The sequence below is a fragment of the Centroberyx gerrardi genome, chromosome 19 (assembly GCF_048128805.1).
Source record: "Centroberyx gerrardi isolate f3 chromosome 19, fCenGer3.hap1.cur.20231027, whole genome shotgun sequence".
NCBI lineage: Eukaryota > Metazoa > Chordata > Actinopteri > Beryciformes > Berycidae > Centroberyx > Centroberyx gerrardi.
Genome location: NC_136015.1, coordinates 17838886 through 17852026, shown reverse-complemented (window position 1 = coordinate 17852026; position 13141 = coordinate 17838886). Strand labels below are relative to the sequence as shown.

The window sequence follows — 13141 nt, the reverse complement described above, 5'->3', positions numbered from 1 at the left end:
TTATCTTTGACACTTGCATGTGACAGCGTGTGCAAGTCTGTATTTAAATGTATGAATGCTAGCAGAAGTGTGCTGTGCATATATAGTTTAGTATGTAGCCTGCTGGGTGTGTTTCTGTTACACCAGGTTGCGAGTGTGCCAAGACACCAAGATTCATGGTATGTTTATATGTATGTATGTGTGTGTGTGTGTGAGAGAGAGAGAGAGAGAGAGAGAGAGAGAGAGAGAGAGACAGAGAGAGAGAGAGAGAGACTGTTTAGTGTGTAGTGTGTGACAGTGTTTGCTGTGTAGCGCCCAGAGGCTGCTGCTAGCTAGCTGAAGCAGCACAGCTGGTGGTGGGTTGAGCCCGAGGAAAGCAGGGTGCCTGGTGAACTCGACAGTACAGCAGCTAGAGCCAGCAAGCCAGCCAACCAGTCAATCAGTCATTGAGCCAGGCAGCCAGCATGGAGATCATTCAGCTATCCATCCATCCATCCATCCATTTATCCATCCATTCATCCAGTAAGTCAGTCAGGCAGTCACTAAATTAGTAAACCTGCCAACTCATTCAGTTAGCCAACCAGCCTGTCATCCATCCATCCATCTGGCCGTCCATCCAAATAAGGCATACAACTTTAATGTGCCATTCTTATCCCATCCTTATAATGCTGTAAGCATGTTAATGTATTGTGTTCTAATGCATCAAATTCAATTCAATGCATCCAACCATCTACCCACCCACCCAAGTAGTAAGTAAACTATCCAATCAGGCAGCCAGCCAGAGTCTGGCTAACTCCCAGCTCTCATTCACCACATCTCCTTTATCCAACATCCACATCTCCCAGCCTTTGTCCTGCAGCAGCCAGGACCACCCTCGACTGAGGCTATCACGGCCAATATTACAGCAAGTCGTCTATGCTGTAGTTGGTGGCCAATGTAACGTGATGGGTGGATGAATACCGCAACATTTTGATAAGATTTACATCCAATTAAGCCCACAGTCACAGTCATTCGTAGAAGACAGAGGGTGGAAATTGCAGTGGCTGTCTCCCAGCTCCCTTTGCTAGCGATGATAAGTGGTTCAAGACACTTGAAATTAATCTTGTAGAGTCTTCATCAAGGTTGGGGTCAATTCACTTTCAAGTCAATTAATTCAATGTATTGTCCACAAAATACAAAAAAGCTAAAAAATCTTTTGTCATGAAAATGTTCTCATAATCAATCTATGAAATAATTATTGAGAATTAAGCCTTAAATTGCAGTTTTAATTTACATTTTGAGTTGAATGAGTCAAAAGTGAATTGTCAATTCAGCCTTAAACATCCATAATAATAATAAGAACATCTCTGTTATTAGCTGGTGACAGTGACCAGGGTGGCAGCGTACGCTTTGGACAGGGATCTACGGTATACTCAACTTTAGATCAATAATCATGGAGGTCTAACATCATGTTACAATAGGGCAGTAATCTGGGTGATGGGCAGGGTCTATCATCGAGTTAGGTAGGTCACTGAATCCAGCCTGAGACATAGAGCCCAGTTGAATAAGATAATGGAGTAACACATAAATCCATAGAAAGCGATGGGATGATATAAGTGTTACAGAAAAATGTTAGTAGCACTACTTCTGGAGTGACTAAGTTGGATAGTCTACTCTTAGAAACTCCAAGAACTGGCAACTGAGACAGAACACCTGAGTAGGAGGAGAGCTGATGACTAACCATGACCAACACGAAAAGAAAATAGACATAAAATATACATACTGATTTGAAATCTAGTCTAACATCTTGCTCTTTCCTGGTAAAGAACTACCCAATACTTCTCTCTCTCTCTCTCTTGTTCTCCACCACAGTGCCTATGTTACAAAATAGATTACAAGATGTAAACATGCAGCCTTGTAATCTATTAATAGCACTAATTTACTTTTGTTTCAGTTGAATTGGCCTCAAATAAACACCGTAAACAGACTGGAAGTGTTAACCTGGCAGCAATCTGACTGAAATTTCAGTGATTGTGATTTATTTCTCACACGCATATACTGTAAACAGCAACTTCAATACAGCAGTCTGTCTGCTGCTCGGTCGGGGGGGTTTTGGAGATTCTTCAATTGCAGCCTGCATGTAAACAGCGTCTGAGAGAATCTTTACAGACTATCTGTACTGCGCCACAGGCAACACTGTCTCACCCTGTCTTTGCTTTCTGTCGACAGAGGAAGAGGAGGAGGAGGAGGAGAGGAGGAGAGGAGGAGAGGAAGTGCCTCCACCAGCACCCTGCCTCCGTCTCTCCGTCTGTCAGAGGAGAAGGCTGGTCCCTCCCCTGATTAATTAGCCGTCTTATCCGACAGGACATGTTTGATCTGATTAAAGCCTGAGGGAGAAAGCCCATTGCCGACGCGAAAACAGGAAAACAGCGGCCCTCTCTCTCCTTTTAACCAGGAACTCAATTACCTAACTCCAGGGCAACTAAACGGCTCCTTCTTCTTCTTCTGCAATTCTGCTGTTTTGTCACACTTATGTGCATTAGTATAAGAGTGAGAAGGAGTTCACGAGAGTTTGTATCGCACAGGATTTGGCGGTGAATGGGGCTTAATTAATTCTACCCCGCAAAAATCTACTGTACACGTGTCACTCTCCTGCTAAGTCCCCTTTGGTGTGTGCAGCACCGCAGCCGCGCTTCCCTTTGAGTTCCGCTGGTTATCTGAGGAGACGTTTTTCAGGATTATGTCAAATAGGCTTCATATTGCAATGCTGACAGGAGGTCTGGATCAAAGAGTTAACTGAGTGACTCACTTGCTGGGCTAAGCCAATGATAGGGGAGTGTGTGTGTGTGTGTGTACTCCTAGGAAAGTACTTGCTCCCATATACGTGTGACAGTACATGTGGTGAAAGAGTGTGTGTCAGTGTGTGTGTGACAGGACGTGCAGCAGTAATTTGTGTATGTGTGCGAGGGCTAATGGAAGAGGGCTCCGTTTGCAGAGGGATTATCACGGGGAGGCCTCGTCTACGCACGGCCGCCTCGCTAAGTTTCCTCTTTGATGACGTTCCGCACCACAAAGCCCTAAATACCCAGATGAGAAGGTTAGGGGGAGGAGTGGGAATGAGAGCGTTTTGACGGGAGGTGAGATGGGCTGGCCCATTCCACAAGGAGATTTAATTTCCTTTAATGTCAGCCTTCGCACATGCTCCGCCGTCAGGCTATGAATGAAACGGTAATTGAGGTGTGTGTGTGTGCGTATGTGTGTGTGACCGTGTATGTATCCTGTCTTTATGTGTGTGCATGCTTGTGTCATCATATATATATATATATAACGTTGTATGTATCTTTGTTTATCTTTGTGTGCGTGTGCATCCGTGCGCGTGCATGCGTATATACATGTATGAGTGTGTGTGGGAGATGCACAAGCACAAATGACTCTGTGTGTGTGTGTGTGTGTGTGTGTGTGTGTGTGTATGATGGCAGTTGTGTCTGTCCCCTCGCCATTGAGCAGTGTTGTAGAAGGTTAATGGAAAGGCTCCAGGCTGCGCTGGGCCTTTGATGAGCATAATTCCTTCACCTTGCCACCAGGAGGACAGGAGGAATCCGGCTGTGCTTGTGTGTGTGTGTGTGTGTGTGTGTATGTGTGAAAGAGAGGGGGGGATGGGGGGGGGGCAGACGTGTCATTTCCCCTGACGGATGGCCCCCTCGCTAGAGCTGACAGCCCTGTAGCCGTTATTTCATTTCAACACCCTGCTCTGTTTACCTCACTGTAATTTCTGAGAATATTACCATGCTATAGGGGAGGGGAGGGGGGGGGGGTATTAGCAGAGAGAAAGAAGGAAGGAAGAAAGAAAGTGTGTAAGAAAAAAAAGAAAAAAGAGGTATAGATCGTGGGTCAAGAGGTGAAAGAGTGAAAAGGTAAGAAAGAGAAAGCTGGAGAGAAAGACAGAGACTGAGGTAGCTGACATGACAGGCAGCCATAACACATTAAAGGAGGCCCTTGTTGCCTTTCGACAACGCTTGAGGGAAAAGAGACGTCAGCCGTTAGAAGTCTGCCGTTCCCGCCTGTGGGGCTCTCGGGGCTGTACCCATTTAACTGATAAAAGTTCGACAGATAGATATGTGTCTTGACTGGGGGCGCTGCATTTAACACCGTGCTGATGCTCGGAGCTGCCCTCGCTCTCTTACCGGCTCTCCCTTATTCCGTTACCCCATTCTGTCTTTCTTCTCCCCCTTCCTCAACACTGACCTCTCCATACCCTCTCTTTCTCCGGCTCTTCTTTTTCTCACTACTTTTGCTTTGTTAGTCTGTTCAGCACCTTCCCTCCCTCCCTCGCTCCTCCCCAACTCTCCCCTCCCCTCCCTTCCTTTCCTCCTACCTCGCCTCACTTTTTCCATCCTTCCCTCTTCCATCCCTCCTCAATCACTCCCTCCTCCCCTTTGCTATTCGTCCTTCCTTCGATCACACCCCCCCCCCTCTCCATCCTTGCCCCTCTCTCTCCTCTCCTTCTCTCTCCATTCAGCCTGCTCAGGAGATTAGAGCTGTGTGTGTAATTGGCTCTACAGGGCCTCTCGGCTGCTCCTCGGAGTGCCAGTACACACTCTGCGTGTGTGTGCGCGAGTGTGTGTGTGTGTGTGTGTGTGGGTGCCCGATCTTTGGTAACACCACACCGTTCACTTCCCTCAGGTATGCCACTCTGGCCTATTGTGCGACTAACCAGCAGCCTGGAGGGGCACAATTACAGCCTAAGACAATGGAGTTTCAGCTCCAGTTTGTGTTGTCTGGTTGGAGAAAACTGCAAGGAAGCAGCAGTTGCCGTGTTATTGTTGCCGTGCGGATGTGTTGCTGTCAAGTTTCAGATGCCGGAGGGAGCGCTCCCGTTCTCTTGTATATAGGTTGAGGATCTGTGCTCAGATCTTGCTGTGGGAGCCAGAGTCTGCGGAATCTGTTCAAAAGACAACCAGGCCAATCGAGTGGAAGGAAGGAGTGGGGAGAGGAGGAGAGGGAAGGGGGGGGAGGGGGCTGGAGCTGGAGAGGGAGAGGGAGAAGCATATGAGCACATCAGCTCACTTCAAAAGTCTGAGTTTAATTTGTCAGCAGCCAGAGAAGCCGGAGACAAAAAGGTAGCACTACAAAGGCGCTATCATTCTGTCGGAATGTCGGCCGGCCGGCAAAAGCAGCCAGCGAAGTCAGCCCGCTTCCCGACCGACCAGCCTGCCGCCCTTTGATGAGCGCTTCCCGCCCCTTTCTGCTGCCAGTGACGAGCGGATGGCAGGATCTCTCTACTTTCGCTTTGTAGAGGCTGTTGTCAAACATTTCCTCAACATTCTGCCATTCTGTCTGTTATCAAGCCCAGTGTGACACTCCGCTTCGAAAACCATCCGCATCCAGGATTTTTTTACGCCGCAGTGTGTCCCCATCACAGCCCGTCTCCGCTGTCCGCCGCAGCCACTCGGCGGCAGCTACACGCCGCGGAGCTGTCAGCGGTGTCAGGCTCTGGGAGACTTGAGAGTAGAACAAGAATGTACAGAGTCAGAGCAGTTGTCACGGTCAGAGGCAGAATCTGAATTAAATCATGAGAATTCGCTTTGGTGAGTTTGTGTACATAACATAAATGGCGTTATGCAAGCATAACGCAAAGTGTTATGCGGCAGCAAAAATGTAAGAAGTGAGGTTTCTACATCTGCACAACGAAGTCAACGTACAGACACACGGTGGAACTTTGTAGGCTTGAAACAATGTATCTCATACTCTCTCTGTGACGCGCACACACACATACACAGAGAGATGTACCAGCACACAGTATAATCCAACATAATGTGCACAAATATGTCTCCTAGACGCACTCAATCACAGATCAGCACGTTACAGAGGAAAAGAGAGACAGCGAGAACGCAAGCTGGTAATGTGTGAGGTCCTTCTGCCGCTCACTAGGGGGCTGACAAAATCCACATTCCTAATGCAAGCCTTCTGTTGGAGACAAAGGGATGTGAGGCAGAGGATCTGTGCCATCACCCAGGGCAGCCATTTTCATTCCAATTACCACATTACGTTTGAACAAACAGAGCCTAAAACACCTGTCATTTAGACATGACTTTAATAGCACAGCAACAAAGGACTATTTGCAGGGGAATAAGATAAAGCATGCATGCATACAGTGTGCAGTTGCCAGAGCTGAAGAAATCGGTTAAACTCAATTTTCCGTTATAAGTACTTTCTTTCCCCTGATTCAGAGTGTAATTTTGAATTAGCTCAGTGACATTGCCATCTATCATGCTGGCATGTAAACTTGTATGTTTGAGACTCAGTAGAGACTCACGTATGACACCCATAAGACATGTACACACACAAGTACGTCTTGCACTGTAAACATGTGCTTCCACACACATGCCCAAAAAAATCCATCTCACCGATAATTTGTGTGTCAAAAAATGATTACCTCCCCTCTCTTCCTCTCCTGTGTATTGACATGATATTGACACAACAGAGGTCAGACTGCTTCCCAGATCTGATATGTCACCAGCCTCACTGCACGCTGTCAACCTGATCAATCATATCATTTAATCGCATTAGGATGCTCACGTGATTGATCAGTCTCAGTACTTGCAACAAGATCACCCACTCATCTGTTAGAGGTGCTGCTCACCAACAGATGGCGGCTTACGAAATATCCATTAATTAACCTCTCAGTAGCAAATTTCTCAAAAACTCAAAAGTTCTTCACAGGGCACAAAGTAACACAAAGTTTTCCACAAGATACAAAAGAAAAGCACCGGAATAAAAAGCCTGAGAGCAAAAGACTACAGGTTTACCTTGGTCAGAGAATGTTCCGTTTGGCTGGAATACAATGTTACCTGATTAAATAAAAATCCTACAAATTACCATACGTTGCTGCAGAGCACAGCTTAATACATCACATTATTCAGCGTGCTTCCCATGAGTGCAATCCAAGCCAGTGACAACTGAGTGTGTCCTAGCAGCCCAAAGGCACCGAGGCGTTTAGTTTGGTATAAGGCCTACACTCATTCACCCAAGTTAATTACACACACACACACACCAGCCCTGCATCCCTTGGCATATGTGCACAAATTCATGCCCACACACACACGCACGCGCACATTTTCAATCTATGTCCTATTACTGCTTATGGAGAATAGCTTTCTAGCTAGTCCGTATTATGCTAAGATGATAGATGCTGTGTAAGGAACAAAAGTGGGTGATACATTATTGAGTCTTCGAGTATGCCAACACAGCGTTGGGGCTTTGTTTTACTCTCTCTCTCTCCCTCCCTCTCTTTCTCTCTCCCTCCCTTTACACTCTCTCTCTCTTTCTGTCTCTCTCTCTCTCTCAGCTGGGCCTGCTCTCTGCTGGCTTAGCTGGTAAAATATTCATCCGGCATAAGGCACAGCGCTATGGCACAAAACAGGCTGTTGGTATGTCCCGCCACGTGCCATCCAACTGTGCTGTTGCATGTAAATACAAGCAAAATACTGATACTGTGCTATCGAATTCTTGATTGATTCCTACAAGTTTTTGATATATATTACATCTGAAAAATAATTCATGTATTTTTCTGTGGGTAACTGTACCAGATGGAAAAAATTAAAGATTCTGGATGACTTGCGCAGCTTAAAAAAATGGATAAAGCTAACATCCCCCAGCATCCAGACCGTCTCTCCTACCTTTCCCACTGTCATTTTCTCCCTTTTGGAGATGTGTGAGAGAGAGAGATCACACCTTTTCTTGGCAAAACAGACATAACACCACTAAATTATGTCTGCCATCAGTGTCATGGCTCATACATTTTGATGCAGGGTTAATGTGAATTTAAATGGGTCGATATGCGCTTCACCCGCTTAATCACGACCCCTGATTTGATTTTGTATCTCCCTCCGTGAGCTAATATTCCAGAGATTAAAATTTCATGTGGAGCTCATATCAAAAATCCATTATTAACATGGAGGACGGGCACGCCGGGCCTCACCCCCGTGCTCCGGCAAAGGGAGACAAACTTGTGCGCGCGTAGCACAAGTGGGCAGACACACACACACACACACACACACCAAAACACTCTGCTCTACGCTCCCGGGGCGACTTAAAAAGACAGACAAAACGATCGCCCCTTCGTAGAAACGTTTGAGGAATTTCCTTATTAAGCCCGGTTGTGTCCACTGTCATGTTCCCTCAGCTCAGGAATACAACAACATCCACTAATGTCTTCCCAGCTTCATAACGCATTTTCATAACCATAACCTCCATATTTTTCCATTACGGTGTTTGCTACAACAGCTCATTGTGTTGTCGCCAGGGTAAATGCGTTTTCCGTCTTATGCATCATTCATGATATCATTTCGGAGATTGAATTCCTCCTGGCTGACATCATGTGGAGGCGGTGGAGGGGTGGGGTGGGGTGGGGGGTTTGGGTTGGGGCTGGAGGAGGAGGGGGGGTTAAGAGGAAGTAGTGGTGAGCTGTTTGATTTCCAATATTGACCAATATGAGGGCCTTTGTGAGCTGATGCAGGAAACCTATCTATAAATTATGGATGAGGCTTCACTCTGTGCGAGAGGTCTATCCCTCCTCTCTGTCTGCCTGTCTGTCTTTTTGTCGGTTTGTCTCTTAACCCAGTTAACCAGGAAACCTTTTCACACACGCTCCTACCCCCCCGCCCCTCCTCCTCCTCCTCCTCCTCAAGTCACACTTCCACTCGTCGTCTTTTTTCTTCTCCGTGCAATCCCCGTGGGTTAAAAATAAAAAAATCCAATGAAAGAAAATAAACAACTTTTTCCCATTTTCTTTGGGTACAGATGAGACAGAATATCTAATTGAACATATGACATAACTGCTATAATGTACAGGGAAGTATGCCATCGTGAAGCTTTTGATTTGTGATGGTGTAATTGACTTTCTACAGCCAGACACCCGAGATGAAAAAAAACCCAGAATAAAAAACCCCAAAAACAACAACGTTCAAGCAACATCCTTCAAGTCCACAGAGGGACGGCAGAGACTCTAAACAACATTTCAGTAGCATTCTGCATATTTCATTCCATGGTCGCCTTGCGGGAATTCATGCTTCAAAAAGAACAATCTGCTACTCCTGTCTGAGCACACTGATTTGTCGTTATCATGGGGCGGTGGGTACAAACTTTTATAAGTTGTTTGCCTTCCTCCCAGCGACAACACACCCACTGTTTTTGGTGATTGGCCACTTCACACCTAACATTCCCATTCACGTAAGCCCTTCCAGTCCAGTATTGTGGAGGAGTGGTCATTCTATTCTTGAACAACACCCATTTTCAAGTGATTGGACAAATGTGTGATTGCCCAATTCAGCTATATTGTAGACTACTCACAAATTCACCCCGCACACAAAAAGTATGAACAGTTGAACAGAGAGAACTATGATTATTTTTCTCTTATTTTGTCAGACCGCTTCACTGAAAACTGTGAATCACGTGTAATGTGGTGAATCTCTGACTCTCCCTACACTCTGGACGGCCAAAAAGAGTGCGAGCGTTCAGTGTGCGCTGGGTTCCCAGGGTCGTGGACATCCCATATACCAGCTATGCAGTGACCCAAGCACTTAAAAATCTCCTAACAAGCCCATGTGTCTCCAACATGCCAGTCTCTCCTACACTTCACAGAGGTCGTCCCGTCTCGACGCATGCTTTTCCCCACATATACGATCCTCAAAGCTGCGCTGGACGGGGGTCTGCCGCGGCATCGTAAAAACCGCCACGCATGTCATCCCCAGCGCGGATGGGTCAAATGAGCCGTGGCGGTGGATGTTAGCGACTTCAAAAGGCGGCGTCCACTCACCCCACCTTCTGCCCGTCTCTCCCAGCACATGTCTATGCGAAGAATGTGATCCCCAGACGGGCCGGGTCAGGGGATCACACTTTACAGATAGGGAGGAAGGCTAAGTCACATGCATGTCAGACTCTTTTTTTTTCAACATGCTCAGTTCTGCTCGCACATGAACACAACGCAGAGAGTAGCATCTCTATTTCAATCTAGATTTAAAGTCCCCATGACATGAACTCCTGTTACTTTTACTTCCTGGAAAACAAAGTATCTTTAATGGTGACCTCATGCTGCACTAGTAGGCGTAAATATACATTTTCGAACCAATAAAACCGTCAGATTTTTGAACAATCCCGCCCCTCCGCCCCCCTCCCATCAAATAAAACCGCCTTTCTCTCCCTGACTCATATTCCATTGGTTTAGACGTTTGACTGATCCCTCACTGCGTTATGTCCCGCCCCAACGTCCTGTTCCAACAGGAAATACATCAAATCCAGGAAGTAAAGATGCCGTTTCGTGGGGTCTTTAAGAAAGCACACGTACAGCACAGTATGTTGAGGACATGCAGACGCTCAGATGCCGCGTTAAGATGAAAGCCAGGATGTGTGAGCCTTTCTGTCGAGTGGCACAGCATCATCAGAAACCAGGAGAGTGACAATCTCTTTGTTTCCCCCCCACACTCCATCACCTGCTCTCCAAATGGAGGCACAATGCAATTTTCACTTATGAATCCACCGCAAAGCAAATAGCATATGCTGTTTGCCTGCTCCACAAACACACCCTGAATAACTACCCAGGGTCACGGTCTCATTTGTTTTACCTTAATGTGCCACTACTCACCGGGGAACACTAGGGCTGTCATGTGAAACTATACTGCGATGTGAGCATCATATGTCTAACCGCAACAGAAATACCTTGCCTTTGCTCTGTCACATCTGTACGGAGGAATGACAAACACACAAGGCAACACGGTGAGACTGAGAGGCACAGAGATATTGAAATATATATTAAAGAATTATTTCTCGACGGAAAACAGCAACAACAGAAGTAATAAAAAAGCAATAATGGAAGTGTTGTGCAGGGAAAGCCGCTCAGAACGAATCAACATTTACGTGACGTCAGTCAGGTTCAGTGGTGGAACTGATGCTATAATGATTTTCAGCTGCCAAAGAATGATATGGAATATTACTTCCCCTTCCGTCGCAAAGCACTGATTCTTGAACTGGGATAAACAAGGTCTTAAAAAAAAACATGTAAAGACATCTAATCTGATATGTTTATAGAGCAAGTTCTCTGCTATCAAGTAATATTTCAGTGCAACCTCCTGATTTTACAATCTTTTCACAAAATCCATGCTTTTCATGTCATTACTTGGTTTGTGTCAACACCGTCAGACAGTAAAAACCATGCTATTGTGATTTCTTTTCACCAACACAGATTCAAAATTTTACTTTCTGTCCCGTAGTTACACATATGTGCAACTGGGTGTTGAATGTTGATCTTTGTTCATTGGTAACACCACCCCAAGTTCCTTTTAAGTTATGCAAATCTTTAGTATTTAAGTTATAAGATAATTATCTCCAACATCAAAAAGCAAAGTTTAGAGAGATAAATGCTTTAATAGATTGGCTGAAGAAGATATAAGCACATTTATTTAAAATCAGCTAAAAGTCCATCTGACAGATGTCAGATGTCATTAAACCGCTGCTGTTAAATCCAAAGGATTATGTAAACCTCCAATTTAAATAAATACTTAAAAATCACCAAAAATGGAGTTAACAAGGTCTTGGGATCTGATTTAAAGCATCATATCTGGGAGCATAAAGTCTATATATACAAATTAAAAACCATGTACAAGTCTACAATAAAATTATGTTTTACTTATCACTATACTTTTACTTACCACTATATTTTGAATGGTTACTGCATGGTGTACATCAAATCTCATAATAAGGAAACATCAGGTTTGTCTGTTATGTATATGTAGAAAAATGGTAAGAAAATTATGTTTATTTTAAATTAACATGTTAATGAAACATGACAGAAAACCTAACAGTGTTGACATCTGACGGTGTTGACACCACCACATCTTTACATCTCATCCATATGTTCTACACAGGAGCCATTTTGTTTCCCCTCTGTTGCTAGCTGCCTCTGGGCTTTACTTCAAATGCATACATTTAGTTCAGAATTTGAAATGGAAATTTCCATTATAAAGAGATGTTGTTGACACATTATGGTTGTGGCAGCAGTGATATCAATATAATATGTCTAAATGAGCAAAACATAACCAACTTACCACATCCTGTGTGCCTTTGATGCCTTAAGCACAAGTGGAAAGTGGAAGAGGAGTCCGTAGGGTTATAGCTGACCATGTGGTTTCCTGATTTTATTGCTTTTTTATATCTGATGGTGCTGATGAAAACACAAGGCACACTTTTAATAACCAGATAATAATAGAAAATATTGTTTAAAATTCACTGCTTTTGGGTCTAGGTATGTTTGGTAGGTTTTGTCTCTTCTCTGAGGACAGGAGGTTTTACAGGTACTGGGCTAAGATGTAATCATATAATTTACCAAAAAATATAAAATATTACAAAATGAAGAGGATTTGTGGGCCTTCAGATAATCACCTCTGATGAGTTTTAACTTTCAAATTATATTAATTTTCAACAACAGCAGCAGTTTTGTTTTGTCCCAGGTCTTAAGAATCAGTAAATGCCTCTGTAAATGCCTCCTCTCAATGCAATGTCTCTTCTATAGATAACTGCACCAACAACAAAACTACCAAAAACTACAAACACATGTAGGTGATGAAGGCCTAATAGTGTGCAACCTGCAACCATTACACCACGAAAGAACAAATCCTCCGCTGTAATTTTCGTCTGCTAAGTGATTTAGTTGGACCATCAAAAACAGCACAGTCTAAGTTTCCGGACCCGGACCAAACCCAATCTCATCGGTGTGTATTTCAGCGAGGGCGTCATTAGCAGTAGATGACCTATATAGAAGGGACGGCTGCCTGTTACAGTCTAATTATCGCCTAAATGGCCTGGAAGAGGGGTGGTGCAGCGGGAGATAATGTGTTTGTTATGGACACTAATGATACAGTGGAAGCGAACTAACGACCCACCCCGGGTGTCCCACCGAGATCTACGGCTTCATCACTCCCCGTTTCTGAAAACTCGGAAAACTCTCTTTAACGGCTTCCTCTGACCGGAGAGAGAGGGAGGGATGGAGGGGACAGAATGGAGGGAGAGAGAGAGAGAGAGAGAGAGAGAGAGAGAGAGAGAGAGAGAGATGAGGCTCGCTCTGTTCTGCCTGGCTGGTGAAGGCATAAAGGGAGAAGGCAGGAGGAAGGAATGCAGAAAGGGAGGGAGG

The 13141-nt window shown here is 45.0% G+C and overlaps 1 protein-coding gene across 1 annotated transcript in view; it reads right to left on the bottom strand.

Moving 5' to 3' along the window:
• The window catches only part of LOC139920802 (RNA-binding motif, single-stranded-interacting protein 3), a 186303-nt gene that overhangs the window by 70067 nt on the left and 103095 nt on the right, over window positions 1-13141 (bottom strand). The window lies entirely within an intron of this gene.